This window comes from Macaca thibetana, chromosome 16, assembly GCF_024542745.1.
Source record: "Macaca thibetana thibetana isolate TM-01 chromosome 16, ASM2454274v1, whole genome shotgun sequence".
Lineage (NCBI taxonomy): Eukaryota > Metazoa > Chordata > Mammalia > Primates > Cercopithecidae > Macaca > Macaca thibetana.
In genome coordinates this window covers 52653675-52665805 of record NC_065593.1, presented here as the reverse complement: position 1 = coordinate 52665805, position 12131 = coordinate 52653675, and the positions used below count along the sequence as shown (strand labels likewise).

The 12131-nt window shown below is 53.1% G+C and overlaps 1 non-coding gene across 1 annotated transcript; it reads left to right on the top strand.

The window, feature by feature from the left end:
- The first annotated feature begins 10610 nt into the window (after window positions 1-10610).
- Window positions 10611-10802, top strand: LOC126940086 (U2 spliceosomal RNA). The gene has a single exon (XR_007720603.1). It is a non-coding gene; the product is annotated as a U2 spliceosomal RNA (small nuclear RNA).
- Window positions 10803-12131: the final 1329 nt, after the last annotated feature.

The window sequence follows — 12131 nt, the reverse complement described above, 5'->3', positions numbered from 1 at the left end:
CCGGGGATACAACGCGTTTGCTAAAAGTAGAAGGGGCGAGAGAGAACATGGGCGGGGCGGCTTGCACGCCAAGCGTCTGTGATACGCCGTCTTGCCGGCTCAACTGCTCGTTGGAGCACCGTGGGGTTTCTGACCTGCGGGCGGCAGACGGTAGGCCTTGCGGCACGCGTCCATTTACGCTGTGACTGCAGCGCTTTTGGAAGGCTACGACACCCCCGCAGCCGACTGACTACTCCTTTGGAGGTCGTTAGATCTCAGCTTGGCAGTCGAGTGGTGGTGACCTTTTAAGGGAATGGGATCCACCCGGAATTGAACTCGCTCCCTTCCTTCCTTCTCTCTCTCTCTCTCTCTCTCTCTCTCTCTCTCTCTCTCTCTGTCTCTCTGTCTCTCTGTCTCTGTCTCTGTCTCTGTCTCTGTCTCTGTCTCTCTCTCTCTCTCTCTCTCTCTCTCTCTCTTTCTCTGTCTCCCCCCCTCCTTTTTGGTATCCCCCCTCCGCCCCCCCACAAGTTCTGGGGTACATGTGCAGGACGTGCACGTTTGGAACATAGGTGTACGTGTGCCACGGTGCTCTGCTGCACCTATCAACCAGTCATCTAGGTTTGAAGCCCTGCATGCGTTGGGTATTTGTTCGAATGCTCTCTCTCCCCTTGCACCCCACGCCCCGCCAGGGCCCGGTGTGTGATGTTCCCCTTCCTGTGTCCATGTGTTCTCACCGTTCAACTCCCACTTAGGAGTGAGAACGTGCGGTGTTTGGGTTTCGGTTCCTGTGTCAGTCTGCTGAGAATGAAGGACATGAACTCATCCTTTTTTATGGCTGCCTAGTAATTCCATGGTGTATACGTGCCACGTTTTCCTTATCCAGCCTATCGTTGATGAGCATTCGAGTTGGTTCCAAGTCTTTGCTACTGTAAATCAACATACGTGTCCATGTGTCCTTCTAGTAGGAACTTCTTCCTCTTCGGCCCGCTGAGTAGCTGGCACTTGAAGGCAGGTGCCAACGCACCGGCGACACGCTTCCGTGTTTGCCCAGGAAAAACTGCGGTGCAGGTAATATAAGCCATGTATCGGGGAACGCACAGGAGCAGAACTCGAGTCCAAGCATCGTGGCTCCGCCGTTCATGCTTGATGCATCTGTAGGCTCCGTTCTAGGTATGCACATCGTTTACGGGATCAGCCACCGGCAGTTGCCTTGCAACCGTGATGACAAATCTCTGCCGGCTCTTTTGGGTCTCATCCCTGTATCTATAAATTGCATCCCAACATAAAGATCGGAATGTTCCTTTTGCTGGCCCAATCTCTCACCCTTTCCAAACTCCAGAAATCTTGTCTGTCCTCCGCAAAACTCCCCCTGCTTCTTTCTCTGAAGGCGGTCTTCAGGCCGGGCACACTGGGAGGATCGCCGGAGCCCGGAAGGCCGCAGTGAGGTGAGGTGAGATCACACCATTGCACTGCAGCCCCGGCTGCGGAGCCGGAGCCCCGTCTCGAAACAAACAAACAAACACACACACACACACACACAAAAAGAAAGAGCCCAGGCAACCTAGTGAAACCCTGTTCGGGCTGGGGCGTATCTGCACCCCAGCTATTCCAGAGGCTGAGGCAGGAGGATGGATGGAGGCTGGGAGGTGGGTGCTGCACTGAGCAGTGACTGCACCTCTGCACTCCAGCCTGGGTGACAGAGCCAGACCCCATCCCAAATCAATAAACATAAAAATAAAGGAACCAGTTTGTAGAAAGCGGGAGAGGGTCCCATTGAACTTCAAGCCTTCAGGCTACAGCTGCGGCTGGACAGGTTGGAGCAGCAGGCTGGAGCGGTGGCCATCTTGGCCGGGATCATTGACCCTGATCTATCATCGGGAGGAGGAAGAGCTGATCTCATGCAGGGAGGGCAGGTGGACTACGTGTGGACTCTGGTGATCTGTTTGGGTGCCAGGTGTTGCTCCCAGGGCCACCTGTAACTGTGAATGTGCGGGAACCCTGACTTGAGAAGGGCGTGGCCACGGCGAGCCTCGGCCCCTCAGGGATGAGAGTTTGGTTCACGGTACCCAGGGAAACCACCAGCATCGGCAGTGGTGATAGCTGAGGAGGAGGGGGGATTTGGAGGAGAGACACAGGATGAGTAGCAGGGGCAGCCCTGTGATCAACAACTGCTGCAAGAGGGGCTGTTTGTTCGACTCACTAGTCTTCTGCGGCTCTATGCAGTACTGAAGAGCAGAAGACAGAAGACACAAAGACCACAAAAATTAGCCGGGCGTGGTGCTGTGCGTCCATAATCCCAGCTACTCGGGAGGCTGAGACAGGAGAATCGCTTGAACCCGGGAGGCGGAAGTTTCAGCGAGCCTAGATCACGCCATTCCAGTCCAACCTGAGCATTCGAGCGAGACTCTTATCTCAGAAAATAAAGACAGAATTAAAGAGCCCGGTGCGGTGGCTTACATCTGTGATCCCAGCGCTTTGGGAGGCCCAGGCGGGCGGATCGCCTGAGGTCAGGAGCTCGAGACCAGCCTGGCCAACGTGGCGAAAGCCCCGGAAAAATACAAAAAAATCAGCCAGGCGTGGTGGCGTACGCCTGTAATCCCAGTTACCCGGGAGGCTGACGCAGGAGAATCGCTGGAACCCGGGAGGTAGAGGCTGCACTGAGCTGAGATCGCGCCACTGCACTCCAGCCTGAATGACAGAGCAAGACTTTGTCTCAAGAAAACACAAAACAAACAAAACAAAAACAAACAAACAGCAACAAAAAACCCGGGCGCGGTGGCTCACGCCTGTAATCCCAACACTTTGGGAGGCGGCAGCTGGGCAGATCACCAGAGGTAGGGAGTTGGAGACCAGCCTGACCAACATGGAGAAAGCCCGTCCGTAGTAAAAGTACAAACTTAGCCGGGCGTGGTGGCGCATGCCTGTAGTCCCAGCTACTCGGGAGGCTGAGGCAGGAGAATCGCTTGAACCCGGGAGGCGGAGGGTGCGGTGAGCCCAGATCGCGCCATTGGACTCCAGCCTGGGTAACAAGAGCGGAACCTCCGTCAGAAAAAAAAAAAAAAAAAAAAAAAAAAAAAAAAAAAAAAAAAAATTGAGAGTTGTACTCATCCTGTCTTCAAAATCCCATGTGTATTTGACACTTACAGCACAGCTCCATTAGAACTGACCACATTTCCAGGGCTCCCTAGATACCTGTGGCTAGCGGCTGCCATAGTGCACTGCGCTGGGCAGTAGAATGGGGGATGACAAGACAGGGCGGCGGAGATTGGGATGGCGTGAAATGAGGGAAACACTCGCCGGTGGGAGAAAGCAAAATAGTAAGGGGGCACCGAAAGATTCAGTAGTCCACGTGAATATCTTGATTATCTTATAATCGAGATAATGTGGGGTCCAGCTCTACCGGGTCTGTGGGTTTTCTCTTCGTGTGCGGAGACGAGAGATCGTAGAAATAAAGACGCAAGACAAAGAGATAGGAAGAAAGACAGCTGGGCCCGGGAGACCACTGCCACCAAAGCGCGGAGACCGTAGTGGCCCCCAATGCCTGGACGGCGCTGCTATTTATTGTATTCAAGGCAAGGGGGCAGGGTAAGGAGTGTGAGTCATCTCAGATGATTGATTGATAGGTCACGCGAATCACCTGTCCACGGGACAGGGGGGCCTTTCCCTTTGTGGTAGCCGAGGTGGAGAGGGAGGACAGCAAACGTCAGCATTTCTTCTATGCACTTATCAGAAAGATCAAAGACTTTAGTCCTTTTACTAATTCTGCCACTGCTCTCTTCTAAGAACTCAAAAGGAGGAGCCAGGTGTACAGGCGGAACGTGAAAGTGAACACGGAGCGTGACCACTGAAGCACAGCATCACAGGGAGACGTTTAAGCCTCCGGACGACTGCGGGCACGCCTGGCTAATGTCAGGCCCTCCCACAAGAGGTGGTGGAGCAGAGTGTTCTCTAACTCCCCTGGAGAAACGGAGATTCCCTTTCCCGGTGTGCTAAGTAACGGGTGCCTTCCCAGGCACTGGCGCTACCGCTACACCAAGGAGCCCTCAAGCGGCTTTTATCTGGGCGTGACCGAGGGCTCACACTCTTGTCTTCTGGTCACCTCTCACTGTGTCCCTTCCGCTCCTAACTCTGTATGGCCTGGTTTTTCCTAGGTTATAATAAGAGAACGGAGATTATTGTAATCACAGAACAGAGAGTCATACTACAAACTAATGATTAACACTGTTCACATATAATCATATCTGTATCCCGTTTCTAGTATCACTTTTCTTATTCTAATTATTTTCTTTATTATACTGGAACAGCTTGTGGCTTCAGCCTCTTGCCTCGGCACCTGGCTGTCTTACCGCCCCCATCGCCCCCCCCCCTTTTATTGACCAGGATCGTCACTGCCATCATTGCTTGTCGTTGACTTCAGACTTGTCCTCGGACCCCTCGGAGACATCTGCAGACTAAAAGCAGCCAACATAAACGTACCGACGTTAATAATGCCAAAGACAACAGTGGTCTTCTGAGGGGTTTGATCCCTTTAAAGGGATTTGGATCAGATAACCCTTTGGTTATTCCTTCAAAGATGTCTGATCCAGGAATGGTAGTTAAGTGAGCCTGCGAGTCCTCAAAAATCTGTTCTTTAAGTTTTGAGATACCTAACGTTAGGTTATCATCCCAGGCTTTTAAATTTAAGTCTCATGACTTTTTCCAGCTATGCTGATCTTTATTATAAGCATAAGGCCTTATGTAATAATCAGAAGTATTCCAATCACATTGTAATTGCATACGGTGTTCCAAATTCATAACTCTATCTCCCAGCCATATCATACTCTGGCGGAGATCATTAATTTGATTAGCCAATTTTTGATCAGCCTGAGCCTGAGAATTCCGGAGTCTAGTGGAGTTTTTCTGCCATGCTTCCACATATTGAGCGGTCTGGACAGAATTGTGGATAGCAAAGTCCAGCGGCCGCTGCTGTGGCAGTAACCGCAATTAATCCCGCAATGACTGCAGTAAGAGTAAAGAGGAACCTCTTAATTGTCTGAAGGGTACGTCTAAGAACTTCATTGACTATGTGAATAGAGGGAGAAGACTCCCATGGACGGTGTAAGGAAACTGGTATCCATACCCCCTCCCTAGCCCTCACCAGGAGAATACTTGTTCTGGGATCAATAGGGGCATCAATACATGTGAAGAGTTTGCAGTCATCACATTCTATAGTTTGTCTATTGGGAGTGACATTTATAATTCCAACTAACAGCATATAAGGGGGTTATCCCTTATAGGCTCCTGATAGGTATTACCTGTTCTGACATTACAGTGACTTTAAATATGGGTGTTTTGGTATTGGTGGGAGAGATTTGGTAGGTAGCGTCCCATAGTCTGATTCCGGTCGTGGCCGCAGCTAATTTCCGTAATCGAGGATGTTCTGGGGCAACAATAGGATGAATCGTTTTTGGTCTAGGAGGAACGATTCCTGAGTCCATCCGTTTGAATGGGTAAGGAGACACCCATTCCCTCAACCTGCAGGACTGCCATCCGTCTCGTACGCGATGTATCAAATAATTGAACTCAGAGCATTGGGTGTTTTGGCCGGAGTAGTTCCGCCAATAATACCCTCTTGGAGCCCAGTCAATAACAGCTCCTGTAACTAGGCTCCGTAACACTACGTACGGCTTTTGGAGCATTACAGTCATTCCATATGATTGAGTTCCCTAAACAAGTTCCCTTGGTAGGTTCTCTTGACAGTCTGGCAGTCCTTTTGTTGTATTATTTTTGGTGGTGACGGGAACTCTCCATTCCTCATGAGGATTAAGTTCAACAGCCATGATCTGAAAAGAATTACTACTGAACACATTATGTACTTCATAAGAATCATTACTAGAGGATGGTACGGTCCACATCCAATTTTGATTAGAGAAAGCCAAGCAGCCAGGTGACATTGCTATGCACAATGGCGGGAATTTATATCCAATTGACAAATTAAACTGCATACCCTTTTCCTCTGGTTGAGCGGGAAACCTGTCATCGTTAGGGACTGGTATAAGTGCGCTATTACTAGTATGCAGGCAGCATTTGCGAAGCTGTTGAATGACCTCATCATTTAGTATAGTTTGATTTGTAGTTGCAGGCCATTGTCCCCTTCCCAATAACTGGTCAGCTGCAACATTAACAGGAGGATTAGAGCCTTGATTAAGCTGAACTCGATCCTGGACAGCATCGACCCACCAAGTCCCGAATTGTAAATATTGGGATTTAGATAATACGGATTTTGCTAGAATTTACCAATCATAAGGCACCAAACTGCTGTTTATCTTCTGCGAGGGCTTTTAATGTGGACCGGACAAAAGGGGAGTTGGTGCCGTATTGCTTCACTGATTCTTTGAAATCTTTGAGGAATTTAGAAGAAAAACTTTCCCAAGAAGCAGGGCGTAGCTGGACCTGGCCTGGATGAAGAGGATCTGGTTGGACTACTGCCGGGACTGCAGGTATACCTGGAACTGGCTGCGCCGCAGGCAGTTGTGGAGCCTGCTGATTTGCCTGAGGAGCCTGACTGTCAGGCTGCGGAGCTTGAGGAGCCTGAGGAGCCGCGGGCTCAGCCACCTGCTGGGCAGGATCAGCGGGCTGTGGCTGATCCTGTGCCTCAGGGACGGGGGCGGCAGGCATCGGAGGTTGTAAAATTACAGGAAATTGCCAGGCTTCGGGATCCCCGTATTCCCTTGCCTGAGAGATGGCCCTCATAAGAGGAGTATCATTTTAAGGAACGTATGTGATTTGTTGCTCGTGAGCGGCCATGGTGGTGGCGGCGGCAACCGCAGTGGTGACCGGACCAGAAGCAGAAAAGAAATGAGGGTTTTGAATAGAGGAAGAATTGAGAACCTGTAAGCCAGGTGGAGGCGCGAGTACCTGCTGAGCAGGTCTTTCAGGGGCCTGAAGACCAGGCTGCCGGCGGTAACTGCAGGACAGGCTTCAAGCGAGCCTGATACTCCGAAGGAGAAGCAGAAGTGAGAGATGGATAACCGGGTTGAGTAGGGATAGGGTTGAGGGCCTCGTTACCGGGCCGAACGGGCGGAAGGTGGAGAGGCCTGCGGCAGGGCTGAACAGAGACAGTGTTGAGAGCCTCACTGGCGGGCTGAACAGGCGGAAGGTGGAGGGCCCTGCGGCAGGGCTGAACAGAGACAGTGTTGAGAGCCTCATTCGCGGGCTGAGAATTGAGAGCCTCCGTACCAGGCTGCATAGAAACGTAGTTTAGAGCCTCTTTTTCAGGCTGTATAGCCTCATTTCCGGGCTGTGTAGATGGAAGGTGGGGGGCCCTGTAGCAGGGCTGAGGAAAGATAGGAGGGTCCGGCCACGACGACGGCTGTGGATAGTATATTTCGGTTGGATTCTGCTGGTTGGGGGCGAGGACATCATTTGAAAGTTCATCGTAAAGTGATGATGGGGGCACGGCAGGCTCTGGTGTGGGCGGCGGGGCCCAAGGAATGTCAGAATGGAGGTCCGTCTGTAGAATCACGGCCTCAATCTGTGCAGTATCCTCAGGGGAAAGAGAACTGAGAATTTCCTCAACCTCCTCAGAGGAGAGGAAAGAGGGATCAGCCTCCACGTTGTCCACCCGAGTCTGCAAGGAGTCTAGGACAGAGAGAACCGAAGCCCAGATTGGCCAAATAGTGGGCGGAATAACGTGTCCCCCTTTATGAGCAATTTTAAATTGTCGGCCAATTTCATCCCAATGTTTGAGTTCTAAAGTTCCCTCAGTAGCAAACCAAGGGTAAAGGAGATCTGCGACCTCGAACTGGTTTAATTCACTTATTAGTAGAAACTTTTACACCTCCTTCTTTAAGCAGAGTTTTTATAACATTTAAGGAAGCCGAGTACTTGGTACCGGCCTGTCCCATGGTGTCCCCGGGATACTCTGAGTGCCCAAGCTTACCGCCCAGCCTATTGACCGCAAGCCTCAGGAATCTGTCGTCGGTAGTCCTCCGCTGAGTTCCGCGCTCAAAGTGCACCTTCACACAGCGAGAGAGAAATCCTCGTTGGGTGCCAGATGTAGGGTCCAGCCCTACGGGGCCTGTGGGTTTTCTCTTCGTGTGCGGAGACGAGAGATCGTAGAAATAAAGACACAAGACACAGAGACAGGATGAAAGACAGCTGGGCCCGGGGGAACCACTGCCACCAAGCGCGGAGACCGGTAAGTGGCCCCGAATGCCTGGACGGGCTGCTATTTATTGTATTCGAGGCAAGGGGCAGGGTAAGGGGTGTGAGTCATCTCAAATGATTGAGAGGTCACGCGAGTCACGTGTCCACTGGACAGGGGGTCTTTCCCTTTGTGACAGCCGAGGCGGAGAGGGAGGACGGCATAGGTCAGCATTTCTTCTACGCACTTATCAGAAGGATCAAAGACTTTAGTACTTTTACTAATTCTGCTACTGCTATCTTCTAAGAACTTAAAAGGAGGAGCCAGGTGTACAGGCGGAACGTGAAAGTGAACAAGGAGCGTGACCACTGAATGAAGCACAGCATCACAGGGAGACGGTCCAGCCTCCGGACGACTGAGGGCGGGCCTGGCTAATGTCAGGCCTCCCACAAGAGGTGGGGGAGCAGAGTGTTCTCCACCTCCCCTGGAGAAAGGGAGATTCCCTTTCCCGGTGTGCTAAGTAACGGGTGCCTTCCCGGGCACTGGCGCTACCGCTAGACCAAGGTCTGTTAAGTAACGAGGGCCTTCCCAGGCACTGGCGTTACCGCTAGACCAAGGAGCTCTCAAGCGGCCCTTATCCGGGCGTGACCGAGGGCTCACTCTCTTGTCTTCTGGTCACCTCTCACCGTGTCCCTCCAGCTGCTAACTCTCTATGGCCCGGTTTTCCCTAGGTTAAAACAACAGAACAGAGATTCTTACAGCAATAGAACAAAGAGTAATGCTGCAAACTAATGATTAGTAATAGTCGTATATAATCACATCTGTATCCTATTTCTGGTGTAACTTTTCTTATTCTGATTCTTTTCTTTATTATACTGGAACAGCTTGTGCCTGCAGTCTCTTGCCTCGGCCCCTGGGTGGCTTGCCGCCCACAAGGTAAGATATATTGCATTGAACTATAGTTTGTGTTGATTGCCGAAGGGTTTGGGGCGGGGGGGGGCACCCCCTGAAATTCCGCCCTGGAGGAGTGGCCTCACCCTAACCCCGGCCGTGGCTAATGATAAGGCCCACCTCTTACGGAATTCGGCCGTCGAGTGAAATAAATGTTGGAGGTAATGCGCCTAAAGCCCTCAGCCCTCAGCTCTCCGCCGAAGTTGGGTTAGGAAGGAGGAAGGGAGAGGTAAATGCTGACCCCGCAGGCGGCAGTCTGTGCCTCGGAGAGAAACTTTATCGCAACCTTGCCGGGGGCCTTGACGCCCATCCTCCCGCAAGAGCACCCCGGCAGTCACCCCTGCCCTCTGGTGTCCTGCCACCCCGAGCCCGACCTTCCCCCTTTACCCCCGCGCGGGGCCGGTAACCTCCTAACTGCGTCTTCTCTGTTTCGGGCTGTCGTGCTCATCACGTTTGCGTCGTTTCTTCGCTCCACAAACGTTTACTGAGCGCCTTCCACGCGCCAGGCACCAGACTAGCGCCTGCAAACGGGGATAAGTACTGGGGAGGGGTCCCAGCCCTCAGTGATGGGATTTCAGAGGGGGAGACAAAGGATTGCCCAGAAGGGTGGTGAGTGGAATAGTTGATATAAACAACGGGGGTGCGACGAAATACATAGGAGGGCTGCTCGTCACGTATGGGGTGAGTGCCCAGGGCCCTTAATTAAGGGAGGCTTCCTGGACGGGTGACACCCAAGCGGAGTCCTGACAACCTGCGTCAGGAGTAGCCAGGCGAGGAGGAGGTGAAAGGAATCCACGTCCCGAGCAGAGAGGCAGCTTTCCCTGCACAGCACAGGACACGGTCCGTGCACAGAAGCCACAGGAGACGCAGGCACAGGGGCTGGGGAGAATCCTTGCCGGGCCCTCGCCACCCACGCGCCGCCTCCCTCTGCCGGGTGTCTGGTGTCAGCCTCCCGCCCGGCAGAGGAACTCCAGCCCCTGCTCCCGGAAGCGCCTCCAGGCCTTCGGCTTCCCTGACTCGGAATGGGCCCCTCGTCCGGCGGGTAGGAGGCCGGTCTCCCCGCCCGCTGGTGACGAAGTAAAGGCCCGGCGCCGCCCGGGCTCCTGCCCTGGGACCTCGTCTTTCTCCAGGAAAAGGTGGACCGCTCTCCGCCGAGCGGTGTCTTCCACAGACCCCTCTCGCCTTCGCCCCCAGTCTCCTTCGGTTCTGTCTTCGCGCTGGCTGGGTAGAAACCAGGAAGTCGCCCCCAGCGGAGCCCCGGCTCCCCGAGGCAGAGGCGGCCCCGGGGGCGGAGTCAACCGCGGAGGCCGCGCCCTCCGTGAAAGGGCGGGGTATGCAAATTTGAAATGAAAGCCCGGGAACGCCGGATCCAAGCACGGGTGTAAGATTTCCCTTTTCAAAGGTGGAGAATAAGAAATGAGCCCGAGTGTGTAACGGCGTCCATAGTGGGGTGGACGAGACAGAGGGGATGGGGCAAGGAGCGCGGGTGGGGCTCTCACCGCGACTTGAATGTGGATGAGAGTGGGACGGTGACGGCGGGCGCGTAGGCGACGGCATCGCTTCTCGGCCTTTTGGCTAAGATCAAGTGTAGTATCTGTTCTTATCAGTTTAATATCTGATACGTCCTCTATTCGAGGACAATATATTAAATGGATTTTTTGGAGCAGGGAGATGGAATAGGAGCTTGCTCCGTCCACTCCACGCATCGACCTGGTATTGCAGTACCTCCAGGAACGGTGCACCCCCTCCGGGGATACAACGCGTTTGCTAAAAGTAGAAGGGGCGAGAGAGAACATGGGCGGGGCGGCTTGCACGCCAAGCATCTGTGATACGCCGTCTTGCCGGCTCAACTGCTCGTTGGAGTACCGTGGGGTTTCTGACCTGCGGGCGGCAGACGGTAGGCCTTGCGGCACGCTTCCATTTACGCTGTGACTGCAGCGCTTTGGGAAGGCTACGACCCCCCCGCAGCCGACTGACTACTCCTTTGGAGGTCGTTAGATCTCAGCTTGGCAGTCGAGTGGTGGTGACCTTTTAAGGGAATGGGATCCACCCGGAATTGAACTCACTCCCTTCCTTCCTCTCTCTCTCTCTCTCACTCTCTCTCTCTCTCTCTCTCTCTCTCACTCTCTCTCTCTCTCTCTCTCTCTCTCTCTCTCTCTCTCTCTCTCTGTCTCTCTGTCTCTCTGTCTCTGTCTCTCTCTCTCTCTCTCTTTCTCTGTCTCCCCCCCCCCCTTTTTGGTATCCCCCTCCGCCCCCCCACAAGTTCTGGGGTACATGTGCAGGACGTGTACGTTTGGAACATAGGTGTACGTGTGCCACGGTGCTCTGCTGCACCTATCAACCAGTCATCTAGGTTTGAAGCCCTGCATGCGTTGGGTATTTGTTCGAATGCTCTCTCTCCCCTTGCACCCCACGCCCCGCCAGGGCCCGGTGTGTGATGTTCCCCTTCCTGTGTCCATGTGTTCTCACCGTTCAACTCCCACTTAGGAGTGAGAACGTGCGGTGTTTGGGTTTCGGTTCCTGTGTCAGTCTGCTGAGAATGAAGGACATGAACTCATCCTTTTTTATGGCTGCCTAGTAATTCCATGGTGTATACGTGCCACGTTTTCCTTATCCAGCCTATCGTTGATGGGCATTCGAGTTGGTTCCAAGTCTTTGCTACTGTAAATCCACATACGTGTCCATGTGTCCTTCTAGTAGGAACTTCTTCCTCTTCGGCCCGCTGAGTAGCTGGCACTTGAAGGCAGGTGCCAACGCACCGGCGACACGCTTCTGTGTTTGCCCAGGAAAAACTGCGGTGCAGGTAATATAAGCCATGTATCGGGGAACGCACAGGAGCAGAACTCGAGTCCAAGCATCGTGGCTCCGCCGTTCATGCTTGATGCATCTGTAGGCTCCGTTCTAGGTATGCACATTGTTTACGGGATCAGCCACCGGCAGTTGCCTTGCAACCGTGATGACAAATCTCTGCCGGCTCTTTTGGGTCTCATCCCTGTATCTATAAATTGCATCCCAACATAAAGATCGGAATGTTCCTTTTGCTGGCCCAATCTCTCACCCTTTCCAAACTCCAGAA